Consider the following 12,612-nt stretch of genomic DNA (forward strand, 5'->3'; position numbering starts at 1 on the left):
CCTATCCTCCCTCCTGTCCATCTCCTTTCCTTCACCCCAGCTCCCTCACTCCTCCCCTCTCCTCTCCTCCCTCCTGTCCATCTCCTATCCTCCACCCCAGCTCCCTCACTCCTCCCCTCCCAAATCAAATCAAATCAAATCAAATGTATTTATATAGCCCTTCGTACATCAGCTGATATCTCAAAGTGCTGTACAGAAACCCAGCCTAAAACCCCAAACAGCAAACAATGCAGGTGTAAAAGAACGGTGGCTAGGAAAAACTCCCTAGAAAGGCCAAAACCTAGGAAGAAACCTAGAGAGGAACCGGGCTATGTGGGGTGGCCAGTCCTCTTCTGGCTGTGCCGGGTAGAGATTATAACAGAACATGACCAAGATGTTCAAATGTTCATAAATGACCAGCATGGTCGAATAATAATAAGGCAGAACAGTTGAAACTGGAGCAGCAGCACAGTCAGGTGGACTGGGGACAGCAAGGAGCCATCATGTCAGGTAGTCCTGGGGCACGGTCCTAGGGCTCAGGTCCTCCGAGAGAGAGAAAGAAAGAGAGAATTAGAGAGAGCATATGTGGGGTGGCCAGTCCTCTTCTGGCTGTGCCGGGTGGAGATTATAACAGAACGTGGCCAAGATGTTCAAATGTTCATAAATGACCAGCATGGTTGAATAATAGTAAGGCAGAACAGTTGAAACTGGAGCAGCAGCATGGCCAGGTGGACTGGGGACAGCAAGGAGTCATCATGTCAGGTATCCTGCGACATGGTCCTAGGGCCCAGGCCAGTTGAAACTGGAGCAGCAGCATGGCCAGGTGGACTGGGGACAGCAAGGAGTCATCATGTCAGGTAGTCCTGGGGCATGGTCCTAGGGCTCAGGTCCTCCGAGAGAGAGAGAAAGAAAGAGAGAAGGAGAGAATTAGAGAACGCACACTTAGATTCACACAGGACACCGAATAGGACAGGAGAAGTACTCCAGATATAACAAACTGACCCTAGCCCCCCGACACATAAACTACTGCAGCATAAATACTGGAGGCTGAGACAGGAGGGGTCAGGAGACACTGTGGCCCCATCCGAGGACACCCCGGACAGGGCCAAACAGGAAGGATATAACCCCACCCACTTTGCCAAAGCACAGCCCCCACACCACTAGAGGGATATCTTCAACCACCAACTTACCATCCTGAGACAAGGCCGAGTATAGCCCACAAAGATCTCCGCCACGGTACAACCCAAGGGGCGCCAACCCAGACAGGCCGACCACAACAGTGAATCAACCCACCCAGGTGATGCACCCCCCCCAGGGACGGCACGAGAGAGCCCCAGCAAGCCAGTGACTCAGCCCCAGTGACAGGGTTAGAGGCAGAGAATCCCAGTGGAAAGACGGGAACCGGCCAGGCAGAGACAGCAAGGGCGGTTCGTTGCTCCAGAGCCTTTCCGTTCACCTTCCCACTCCTGGGCCAGACTACACTCAATCATATGACCCACTGAAGAGATGAGTCTTCAGTAAAGACTTAAAGGTTGAGACCGAGTTTGCGTCTCTGACATGGGTAGGCAGACCGTTCCATAAAAATGGAGCTCTATAGGAGAAAGCCCTGCCTCCAGCTGTTTGCTTAGAAATTCTAGGGACAATTAGGAGGCCTGCGTCTTGTGACCGTAGCGTACGTGTAGGTATGTACGGCAGGACCAAATCAGAGAGGTAGGTAGGAGCAAGCCCATGTAATGCTTTGTAGGTTAGCAGTAAAACCTTGAAATCAGCCCTTGCTTTGACAGGAAGCCAGTGTAGAGAGGCTAGCACTGGAGTAATATGATCAAATGTTTTGGTTCTAGTCAGGATTCTAGCAGCCGTATTTAGCACTAACTGAAGTTTATTTAGTGCTTTATCCGGGTAGCCGGAAAATAGAGCATTGCAGTAGTCTAACCTAGAAGTGACAAAAGCATGGATTGATTTTTCTGCATCATTTTTGGACAGAAAGTTTCTGATTTTTGCAATGTTACGTAGATGGAAAAAGCTGTCCTCGAAATGGTCTTGATATGTTCTTCAAAAGAGAGATCAGGGTCCAGAGTAACGCCGAGGTCCTTCACAGTTTTATTTGAGACGACTGTACAACCATTAAGATTAATTGTCAGATTCAACAGAAGATCTCTTTGTTTCTTGGGACCTAGAACAAGCATCTCTGTTTTGTCCGAGTTTAATAGTAGAAAGTTTGCAGCCATCCACTTCCTTATGTCTGAAACACATGCTTCTAGCGAGGGCAATTTTGGGGCTTCACCATGTTTCATTGAAATGTACAGCTGTGTGTCATCCGCATAGCAGTGAAAGTTTACATTATGTTTTCGAATAACATCCCCAAGAGGTAAAATATATAGTGAAAACAATAGTGGTCCTAAAACAGAACCTTGAGGAACACCGAAATTTACAGTTGATTTGTCAGAGGGCAAACCATTCACAGAGACAAACTGATATCTTTCCGACAGATAAGACCTAAACCAGGCCAGAACATGTCCGTGTAGACCAATTTGGGTTTCCAATCTCTCCAAAAGAATGTGGTGATCGATGGTATCAAAAGCAGCACTAAGGTCTAGGAGCACGAGGACAGATGCAGAGCCTCGGTCCGATGCCATTAAAATGTCATTTACCACCTTCACAAGTGCCGTCTCAGTGCTATGATGGGGTCTAAAACCAGACTGAAGCCTCTCCTCTCCTCCCTCCTGTCCATCTCCTATCCTCCATCCCAGCTCCCTCACTCCTCCCCCTCCTGTCCATCTCCTATCCTCCACCCCAGCTCCTCACTCCTCCCCCTCCTGTCCATCTCCTATCCTTCACCCCAGCTCCCTGACTCCTCCCATCTCCTCCCCCTCCTGTCCATCTCCTATCCTCCACCCCAGCTCCCTCACTCCTCCCCTCTCCTCCCCCCTCCTGTCCATCTCCTATCCTCCACCCATGCTCCCTCACTCCTCCCCTCTCCTCCCCCTCCTGTCCATCTCCTATCCTCCACCCCAGCTCCCTCACTCCTCCCCTCCCTCCTGTCCATCTCCTATCCTCCACCCCAGCTCCCTCACTCCTCTCCTCCCCTCCCCCTCCTGTCCATCTCCTATCCTCCACCCCAGCTCCCTCCTCCTCCCCTCTCCTCCCCCTCCTGTCCATCTCCTATCCTCCACCCCAGCTCCCTCACTCCTCCCTTCCCTCCTGTCCATCTCTCTATCCTCCACCCAGCTCCCTCACTCCTCCTCCCCTCCTCCTCCCCCTCCTGTCCATCTCCTATCCTCCACCCCAGCTCCTCACTCCTCCCATCTCCTCCCCCCTCCTGTCCATCTCCTATCCTCCACCCCAGCTCCCTCACTCCCCTCTCCTCTCCTCCCTCCTGTCCATCTCCTATCCTTCACCCCAGCTCCCTCACTCCTCTCCTCCCCTCCCCCTCCTGTCCATCTCCTATCCTCCACCCCAGCTCCCTCAGCTCCTCCCCTCCCCTCTCCTCCCCCTCCTGTCCATCTCCTATCCTCCACCCCAGCCCTCCTCCCTCCCTTCTCCTCCCTCCTGCTCCCTCCCCTCCCCCCTCCTGTCCATCTCCTATCCTCCACCCCAGCTCCCCTCACTCCTCCCCTCCCTCCTGTCCATCTCCTATCCTCCACCCCAGCTCCTCCCTGACTCCTCCCTCCCCCTCCTGTCCATCTCCTATCCTCCACCCCAGCTCCTCAGGTCCTCCTCCCTCCCTCTCCCCCCCTCCTGTCCATCTCCTATCCTCCACCCCCTCCTCACTCCTCCCATCTCCTCCCCCTCCTGTCCATCTCCTATCCTCCACCCCAGCTCCCCTCACTCCTCTCTTCTCCTCCCCCTCCTGTCCATCTCCTATCCTCCCACCCCAGCTCCCCTCCCTCCTCCCATCTCCTCCCCCTCCTGTCCATCTCCTATCCTCCACCCCAGCTCCCTCACTCCTCCCATCTCCTCCCCCCTCCTGTCCATCTCCTATCCTCCACCCCAGCTCCCTCTCCTCCTCCCATCTCCTCCCCCCTCCTGTCCATCTCCTATCCTCCACAGTTGAAACTGGAGCAGCCTTGTCCCTCCCTCACTCCTCCCCTCCCTCCTGTCCATCTCCTATCCTCCACCCCAGCTCCCTCACTCCTCCCATCTCCTCCCCTCCCTCCTGTCCATCTCCTATCCTCCACCCCAGCTCCCTCACTCCTCCCATCTCCTCCCCCTCCTGCCCATCTCCTACTCCTCCCTCTCCTCCCCCCTGTCCTCCACCCCAGCTCCCTCACTCCTCCCATCTCCTCCCCCTCCTGTCCATCTCCTATCCTCCACCCCAGCTCCCTCCTCCTCTCCTCTCCTCCCCCTCCTGTCCATCTCCTATCCTCCACCCCAGCTCCCTCACTCCTCCCATCTCCTCCCCCTCCTGTCCATCTCCTATCCTCCACCCCAGCTCCCTCACTCCTCCCATCTCCTCCCCCTCCTGTCCATCTCCTATCCTCCACCCCAGCTCCCTCACTCCTCCCATCTCCTCCCCCTCCTGTCCATCTCCTATCCTCCACCCCAGCTCCTTCACTCCTCCCATCTCCTCCCCCTCCTGTCCATCTCCTATCCTCCACCCCAGCTCCCTCACTCCTCCCCTCTCCTCCCCCTCCTGTCCATCTCCTATCCTCCACCCCAGCTCCCTCACTCCTCCCCTCTCCCCCTCCTGTCCATCTCCTATCCTCCACCCCAGCTCCCCTCCTCCTCCTCCCTCCCTCCTGTCCATCTCCTATCCTTCCTCCCCAGCTCCCTCACTCCTCCCCTCCTCCTGTCCTCCCTCCTGTCCATCTCCTATCCTCCACCCCAGCTCCCTCACTCCTCCCATCTTCTCCCCTCCCTCCTGTCCATCTCCTATCCTTCACCCCAGCTCCCTCACTCCTCCCCTCTCCTCTCCTCCCTCCTGTTCATCTCCTATCCTTCACCCCAGCTCTCCTCACTCCTCCCTCTCCTCTCCTCCCTCCTGTCCATCTCCTATCCTCCACCCAGCTCCCTCACTCCTCCCCTCTCCTCTCCTCCCTCCTGTCCATCTCTCCTATCCTCCTCACCCCAGCTCCCTCCTCCTCCCCTCTCCTCTCCTCCCTCCTGTTCATCTCCTATCCTTAGCTCCTCACTCCTCCCCTCTCCTCCTCCTCCCTCCTGTCCATCTCCTATCCTCCACCCAGCTCCCTCCTCCTCCCCTCTCCTCTCCTCCCTCCTGTCCATCTCTCCTATCCTCCACCCCAGCTCCCTCACTCCTCCCCTCCCAAATCAAATCAAATCAAATCAAATGTATTTATATAGCCCTTCGTACATCAGCTGATATCTCAAAGTGCTGTACAGAAACCCAGCCTAAAACCCCAAACAGCAAACAATGCAGGTGTAAAAGCACGGTGGCTAGGAAAACTCCCTAGAAAGGCCAAAACCTAGGAAGAAACCTAGAGAGGAACCGGGCTATGTGGGGTGGCCAGTCCTCTTCTGGCTGTGCCGGGTAGAGATTATAACAGAACATGACCAAGATGTTCAAATATTCATAAATGACCAGCATGGTCGAATAATAATAAGGCAGAACAGTTGAAACTGGAGCAGCAGCACAGTCAGGTGGACTGGGGACAGCAAGGAGCCATCATGTCAGGTAGTCCTGGGGCACGGTCCTAGGGCTCAGGTCCTCCGAGAGAGAGAAAGAAAGAGAGAATTAGAGAGAGCATATGTGGGGTGGCCAGTCCTCTTCTGGCTGTGCCGGGTGGAGATTATAACAGAACGTGGCCAAGATGTTCAAATGTTCATAAATGACCAGCATGGTTGAATAATAGTAAGGCAGAACAGTTGAAACTGGAGCAGCAGCATGGCCAGGTGGACTGGGGACAGCAAGGAGTCATCATGTCAGGTATCCTGCGACATGGTCCTAGGGCCCAGGCCAGTTGAAACTGGAGCAGCAGCATGGCCAGGTGGACTGGGGACAGCAAGGAGTCATCATGTCAGGTAGTCCTGGGGCATGGTCCTAGGGCTCAGGTCCTCCGAGAGAGAGAGAGAAAGAAAGAGAGAAGGAGAGAATTAGAGAACGCACACTTAGATTCACACAGGACACCGAATAGGACAGGAGAAGTACTCCAGATATAACAAACTGACCCTAGCCCCCGACACATAAACTACTGCAGCATAAATACTGGAGGCTGAGACAGGAGGGGTCAGGAGACACTGTGGCCCCATCCGAGGACACCCCGGACAGGGCCAAACAGGAAGGATATAACCCCACCCACTTTGCCAAAGCACAGCCCCCACACCACTAGAGGGATATCTTCAACCACCAACTTACCATCCTGAGACAAGGCCGAGTATAGCCCACAAAGATCTCCGCCACGGTACAACCCAGGGGGGCGCTAACCCAGACAGGCCGACCACAACAGTGAATCAACCCACCCAGGTGATGCACCCCCCCCAGGGACGGCACGAGAGAGCCCCAGCAAGCCAGTGACTCAGCCCCAGTGACAGGGTTAGAGGCAGAGAATCCCAGTGGAAAGACGGGAACCGGCCAGGCAGAGACAGCAAGGGCGGTTCGTTGCTCCAGAGCCTTTCCGTTCACCTTCCCACTCCTGGGCCAGACTACACTCAATCATATGACCCACTGAAGAGATGAGTCTTCAGTAAAGACTTAAAGGTTGAGACCGAGTTTGCGTCTCTGACATGGGTAGGCAGACCGTTCCATAAAAATGGAGCTCTATAGGAGAAAGCCCTGCCTCCAGCTGTTTGCTTAGAAATTCTAGGGACAATTAGGAGGCCTGCGTCTTGTGACCGTAGCGTACGTGTAGGTATGTACGGCAGGACCAAATCAGAGAGGTAGGTAGGAGCAAGCCCATGTAATGCTTTGTAGGTTAGCAGTAAAACCTTGAAATCAGCCCTTGCTTTGACAGGAAGCCAGTGTAGAGAGGCTAGCACTGGAGTAATATGATCAAATGTTTTGGTTCTAGTCAGGATTCTAGCAGCCGTATTTAGCACTAACTGAAGTTTATTTAGTGCTTTATCCGGGTAGCCGGAAAATAGAGCATTGCAGTAGTCTAACCTAGAAGTGACAAAAGCATGGATTGATTTTTCTGCATCATTTTTGGACAGAAAGTTTCTGATTTTTGCAATGTTACGTAGATGGAAAAAAGCTGTCCTCGAAATGGTCTTGATATGTTCTTCAAAAGAGAGATCAGGGTCCAGAGTAACGCCGAGGTCCTTCACAGTTTTATTTGAGACGACTGTACAACCATTAAGATTAATTGTCAGATTCAACAGAAGATCTCTTTGTTTCTTGGGACCTAGAACAAGCATCTCTGTTTTGTCCGAGTTTAATAGTAGAAAGTTTGCAGCCATCCACTTCCTTATGTCTGAAACACATGCTTCTAGCGAGGGCAATTTTGGGGCTTCACCATGTTTCATTGAAATGTACAGCTGTGTGTCATCCGCATAGCAGTGAAAGTTTACATTATGTTTTCGAATAACATCCCCAAGAGGTAAAATATATAGTGAAAACAATAGTGGTCCTAAAACAGAACCTTGAGGAACACCGAAATTTACAGTTGATTTGTCAGAGGGCAAACCATTCACAGAGACAAACTGATATCTTTCCGACAGATAAGACCTAAACCAGGCCAGAACATGTCCGTGTAGACCAATTTGGGTTTCCAATCTCTCCAAAAGAATGTGGTGATCGATGGTATCAAAAGCAGCACTAAGGTCTAGGAGCACGAGGACAGATGCAGAGCCTCGGTCCGATGCCATTAAAATGTCATTTACCACCTTCACAAGTGCCGTCTCAGTGCTATGATGGGGTCTAAAACCAGACTGAAGCCTCTCCTCTCCTCCCTCCTGTCCATCTCCTATCCTCCATCCCAGCTCCCTCACTCCTCCCCCCTCCTGTCCATCTCCTATCCTCCACCCCAGCTCCCTCACTCCTCCCCCCTCCTGTCCATCTCCTATCCTTCACCCCAGCTCCCTGACTCCTCCCATCTCCTCCCCCCCTCCTGTCCATCTCCTATCCTCCACCCCAGCTCCCTCACTCCTCCCCTCTCCTCCCCCCTCCTGTCCATCTCCTATCCTCCACCCATGCTCCCTCACTCCTCCCTCTCCTCCCCCTCCTGTCCATCTCCTATCCTCCACCCCAGCTCCCTCACTCCTCCCCTCCCTCCTGTCCATCTCCTATCCTCCACCCCAGCTCCCTCACTCCTCTCCTCCCCTCCCCCCTCCTGTCCATCTCCTATCCTCCACCCCAGCTCCCCCACTCCTCCCCTCTCCTCCCCCTCCTGTCCATCTCCTATCCTCCACCCCAGCTCCCTCACTCCTCCCTTCCCTCCTGTCCATCTCCTATCCTCCACCCCAGCTCCCTCACTCCTCCCCTCTCCTCCCCCCTCCTGTCCATCTCCTATCCTCCACCCCAGCTCCCTCACTCCTCCCATCTCCTCCCCCCCTCCTGTCCATCTCCTATCCTCCACCCCAGCTCCCTCACTCCTCTCCTCTCCTCCCTCCTGTCCATCTCCTATCCTTCACCCCAGCTCCCTCACTCCTCTCCTCCCCTCCCCCTCCTGTCCATCTCCTATCCTCCACCCCAGCTCCCTCACTCCTCCCCTCTCCTCCCCCCCTCCTGTCCATCTCCTATCCTCCACCCCAGCTCCCTCACTCCTCCCCTCTCCTCCCCCCTCCTGTCCATCTCCTATCCTCCACCCCAGCTCCCTCACTCCTCCCCTCCCTCCTGTCCATCTCCTATCCTCCACCCCAGCTCCCTCACTCCTCTCCTCCCCTCCCCCTCCTGTCCATCTCCTATCCTCCACCCCAGCTCCCTCACTCCTCCCCTCTCCTCCCCCTCCTGTCCATCTCCTATCCTCCACCCCAGCTCCCTCACTCCTCCCATCTCCTCCCCCCCTCCTGTCCATCTCCTATCCTCCACCCCAGCTCCCTCACTCCTCTCTTCTCCTCCCTCCTGTCCATCTCCTATCCTTCACCCCAGCTCCCTCACTCCTCCCATCTCCTCCCCCCCTCCTGTCCATCTCCTATCCTCCACCCCAGCTCCCTCACTCCTCCCATCTCCTCCCCCCCTCCTGTCCATCTCCTATCCTCCACCCCAGCTCCCTCACTCCTCCCATCTCCTCCCCCCCTCCTGTCCATCTCCTATCCTCCACCCCAGCTCCCTCACTCCTCCCCTCCCTCCTGTCCATCTCCTATCCTCCACCCCAGCTCCCTCACTCCTCCCATCTCCTCCCCTCCCTCCTGTCCATCTCCTATCCTCCACCCCAGCTCCCTCACTCCTCCCATCTCCTCCCCCTCCTGCCCATCTCCTATCCTCCACCCCAGCTCCCTCACTCCTCCCATCTCCTCCCCCCCTCCTGTCCATCTCCTATCCTCCACCCCAGCTCCCTCACTCCTCTCCTCTCCTCTCCTCCCTCCTGTCCATCTCCTATCCTCCACCCCAGCTCCCTCACTCCTCCCATCTCCTCCCCCCCTCCTGTCCATCTCCTATCCTCCACCCCAGCTCCCTCACTCCTCCCACCTTCTCCCCCCCTCCTGTCCATCTCCTATCCTCCACCCCAGCTCCCTCACTCCTCCCATCTCCTCCCCCCCTCCTGTCCATCTCCTATCCTCCACCCCAGCTCCTTCACTCCTCCCATCTCCTCCCCCCCTCCTGTCCATCTCCTATCCTCCACCCCAGCTCCCTCACTCCTCCCCTCTCCTCCCCCTCCTGTCCATCTCCTATCCTCCACCCCAGCTCCCTCACTCCTCCCCTCTCCCCCCTCCTGTCCATCTCCTATCCTCCACCCCAGCTCCCTCACTCCTCCCCTCCCTCCTGTCCATCTCCTATCCTCCACCCCAGCTCCCTCACTCCTCCCCTCTCCTCCCCTCCCTCCTGTCCATCTCCTATCCTCCACCCCAGCTCCCTCACTCCTCCCATCTTCTCCCCTCACTCCTGTCCATCTCCTATCCTTCACCCCAGCTCCCTCACTCCTCCCCTCTCCTCTCCTCCCTCCTGTTCATCTCCTATCCTTCACCCCAGCTCCCTCACTCCTCCCCTCTCCTCTCCTCCCTCCTGTCCATCTCCTATCCTCCACCCAGCTCCCTCACTCCTCCCCTCTCCTCTCCTCCCTCCTGTCCATCTCCTATCCTTCACCCCAGCTCCCTCACTCCTCCCCTCTCCTCCCCTCCCTCCTGTCCATCTCCTATCCTTCACCCAGCTCCCTCACTCCTCCCCTCTCCTCCCCTCCACCCTGTCCATCTCCTATCCTTCACCCCAGCTCCCTCACTCCTCCCCTCTCCTCCCCTCCCTCCTGTCCATCTCCTATCCTTCACCCCAGCTCCCTCACTCCTCCCCTCTCCTCCCCTCCCTCCTGTCCATCTCCTATCCTCCACCCCAGCTCCCTCACTCAACCCCTCTTCTCCCCTCACTCCTGTCCATCTCCTATCCTTCACCCCAGTTCCCTCACTCCTCCCCTCTCCTCTCCTCCCTCCTGTCCATCTCCTATCCTTCACCCCAGCTCCCTCACTCCTCCCCTCTCCTCTCCTCCTTCCTGTCCATCTCCTATCCTTCACCCCAACTCCCTCACTCCTCCCCTCTCCTCTCCTCCCTCCTGTCCATCTCCTATCCTTCACCCAGCTCCCTCACTCCTCCTCTCTCCTGTCCATCTCCTATCCTTCACCCCAGCTCCCTCACTCCTACCCTCTCCTCTCTTCCTTCCTGTCCATCTCCTATCCTTCACCCAGCTCCCTCACTCCTCCCCTCTCCTCTCCTCTCCCTCCCTCCTGTCCATCTCCTATCCTTCACCCCAGCTCCCTCACTCCTCTCCTCCCTCCTGTCCATCTCCTATCCTTCACCCAGCTCCCTGACTCCTCCCCACTCCTCTCCTCTCCTCCCTCCTGTCCATCTCCTATCCTTCACCCCAGCTCCCTCACTCTTCTCCTCCCTCCTGTCCATCTCCTATCCTTCACCCAGCTCCCTGACTCCTCCCCACTCCTCTCCTCTCCTCCCTCCTGTCCATCTCCTATCCTTCACCCCAGCTCCCTCACTCCTCCCCACTCCTCTCCTCTCCTCCCTCCTGTCCATCTCCTATCCTTCACCCCAGCTCCCTCACTCCTCTCCTCTCCTCCCTCCTGTCCATCTCCTATCCTTCACCCAGCTCCCTCACTCCTCTCCTCTCTTCCCTCCTGTCCATCTCCTATCCTTCACCCAGCTCCATCACTCCTCTCCTCTCCTCTCCTCACTCCTGTCCATCTCCTATCCTTCACCCCAGCTCCCTCACTCCTCTCCTCTCCTCCCTCCTGTCCATCTCCTATCCTTCACCCCAGCTCCCTCACTCCTCCCCACTCCTCTCCTCTCCTCCCTCCTGTCCATCTCCTATCATTCACCCCAGCTCCCTCACTCCTCTCCTCTCCTCCCTCCTGTCCATCTCCTATCCTTCACCCCAGCTCCCTGACTCCTCCCCACTCCTCTCCTCTCCTCCCTCCTGTCCATCTCCTATCCTTCACCCAGCTCCCTGACTCCTCCCCACTCCTCTCCTCTCCTCCCTCCTGTCCATCTCCTATCCTTCACCCCAGCTCCCTCACTCCTCTCCTCTCCTCCCTCCTGTCCATCTCCTATCCTTCACCCCAGCTCCCTCACTCCTCTCCTCTCCTCCCTCCTGTCCATCCCACCTGTCCTCCACCTCAGTTCCCGCATCCCCCCTCTGTCCATGTTCTTTTGCCAGAGGATGAGGCTTAACTGGAGAGGGTGGGGGGAGGTGCTCATAATGGGGGCGTATTCTAGGTGTGGATGGAGGGACAGGGAAGTGGGGGGACTGGAGGGGAAGGAGGATAGGGATGAGAACTAGGAAGGAGGAGATGACTCACACTGACTGATGAGCTTCAGGGAAGGAGTGGGACGATGTGAGAGGGAAGGATTGAAGGGAGTGTGAGAGGGAAGGAGGGGAGTGTGAGGAGGGAAGGAGGAGAATGTGAGAGGGAATGAGGGGAGTGTGAGAGGGAAGGAGGGGAGTGTGAGAGGGAAGGAGGGGGAGTGTGAGAGGAAGGAGGATAGTGTGAGAGGGAAGGAGGAGAGTGTGAGAGGGAAGGAGGGGAGTGTGAGGAGGGAAGGAGGGGAGTGTGAGAGGGAAGGAGGGGAGTGTGAGAGGAAGGAGGAGAGTGTGAGAGGGAAGGAGGAGAGTGTGAGAGGGAAGGAGGAGAGTGTGAGAGGGAAGGAGGAGAGTGAGAGGGAAGGAGGGGAGTGTGAGAGGGAAGGAGGGGAGTGTGAGAGGGAAGGAGGGGAGTGTGAGAGGAAGGAGGAGGGAGGTGTGAGAGGGAAGGAGGAGAGTGTGAGAGGGAAGGAGGGGAGTGTGAGAGGGAAGGAGGAGAGTGTGAGAGGGAAGGAGGAGAGTGTGAGAGGGAAGGAGGGGGAGTGTGAGAGGAAGGAGGGAGAGGAGAGTGTGAGAGGAAGGAGGAGAGTGTGAGAGGAAGGAGGGGGAGTGTGAGAGGGAAGGAGGAGAGTGTGAGAGGAAGGAGGGGAGTGTGAGAGGGAAGGAGTGTGAGAGGGAAGGAGTGTGAGAGGGAAGGAGTGTGAGAGGGAAGGAGGAGAGTGTGAGAGGGAAGGAGGAGTGTGAGGAAGGGAAGGAGGAGAGGAGGAGGGAAGGGAAGGAG

Source organism: Oncorhynchus keta, chromosome 20 (assembly GCF_023373465.1).
Source record: "Oncorhynchus keta strain PuntledgeMale-10-30-2019 chromosome 20, Oket_V2, whole genome shotgun sequence".
NCBI classification, from domain to species: Eukaryota; Metazoa; Chordata; class Actinopteri; order Salmoniformes; family Salmonidae; genus Oncorhynchus; species Oncorhynchus keta.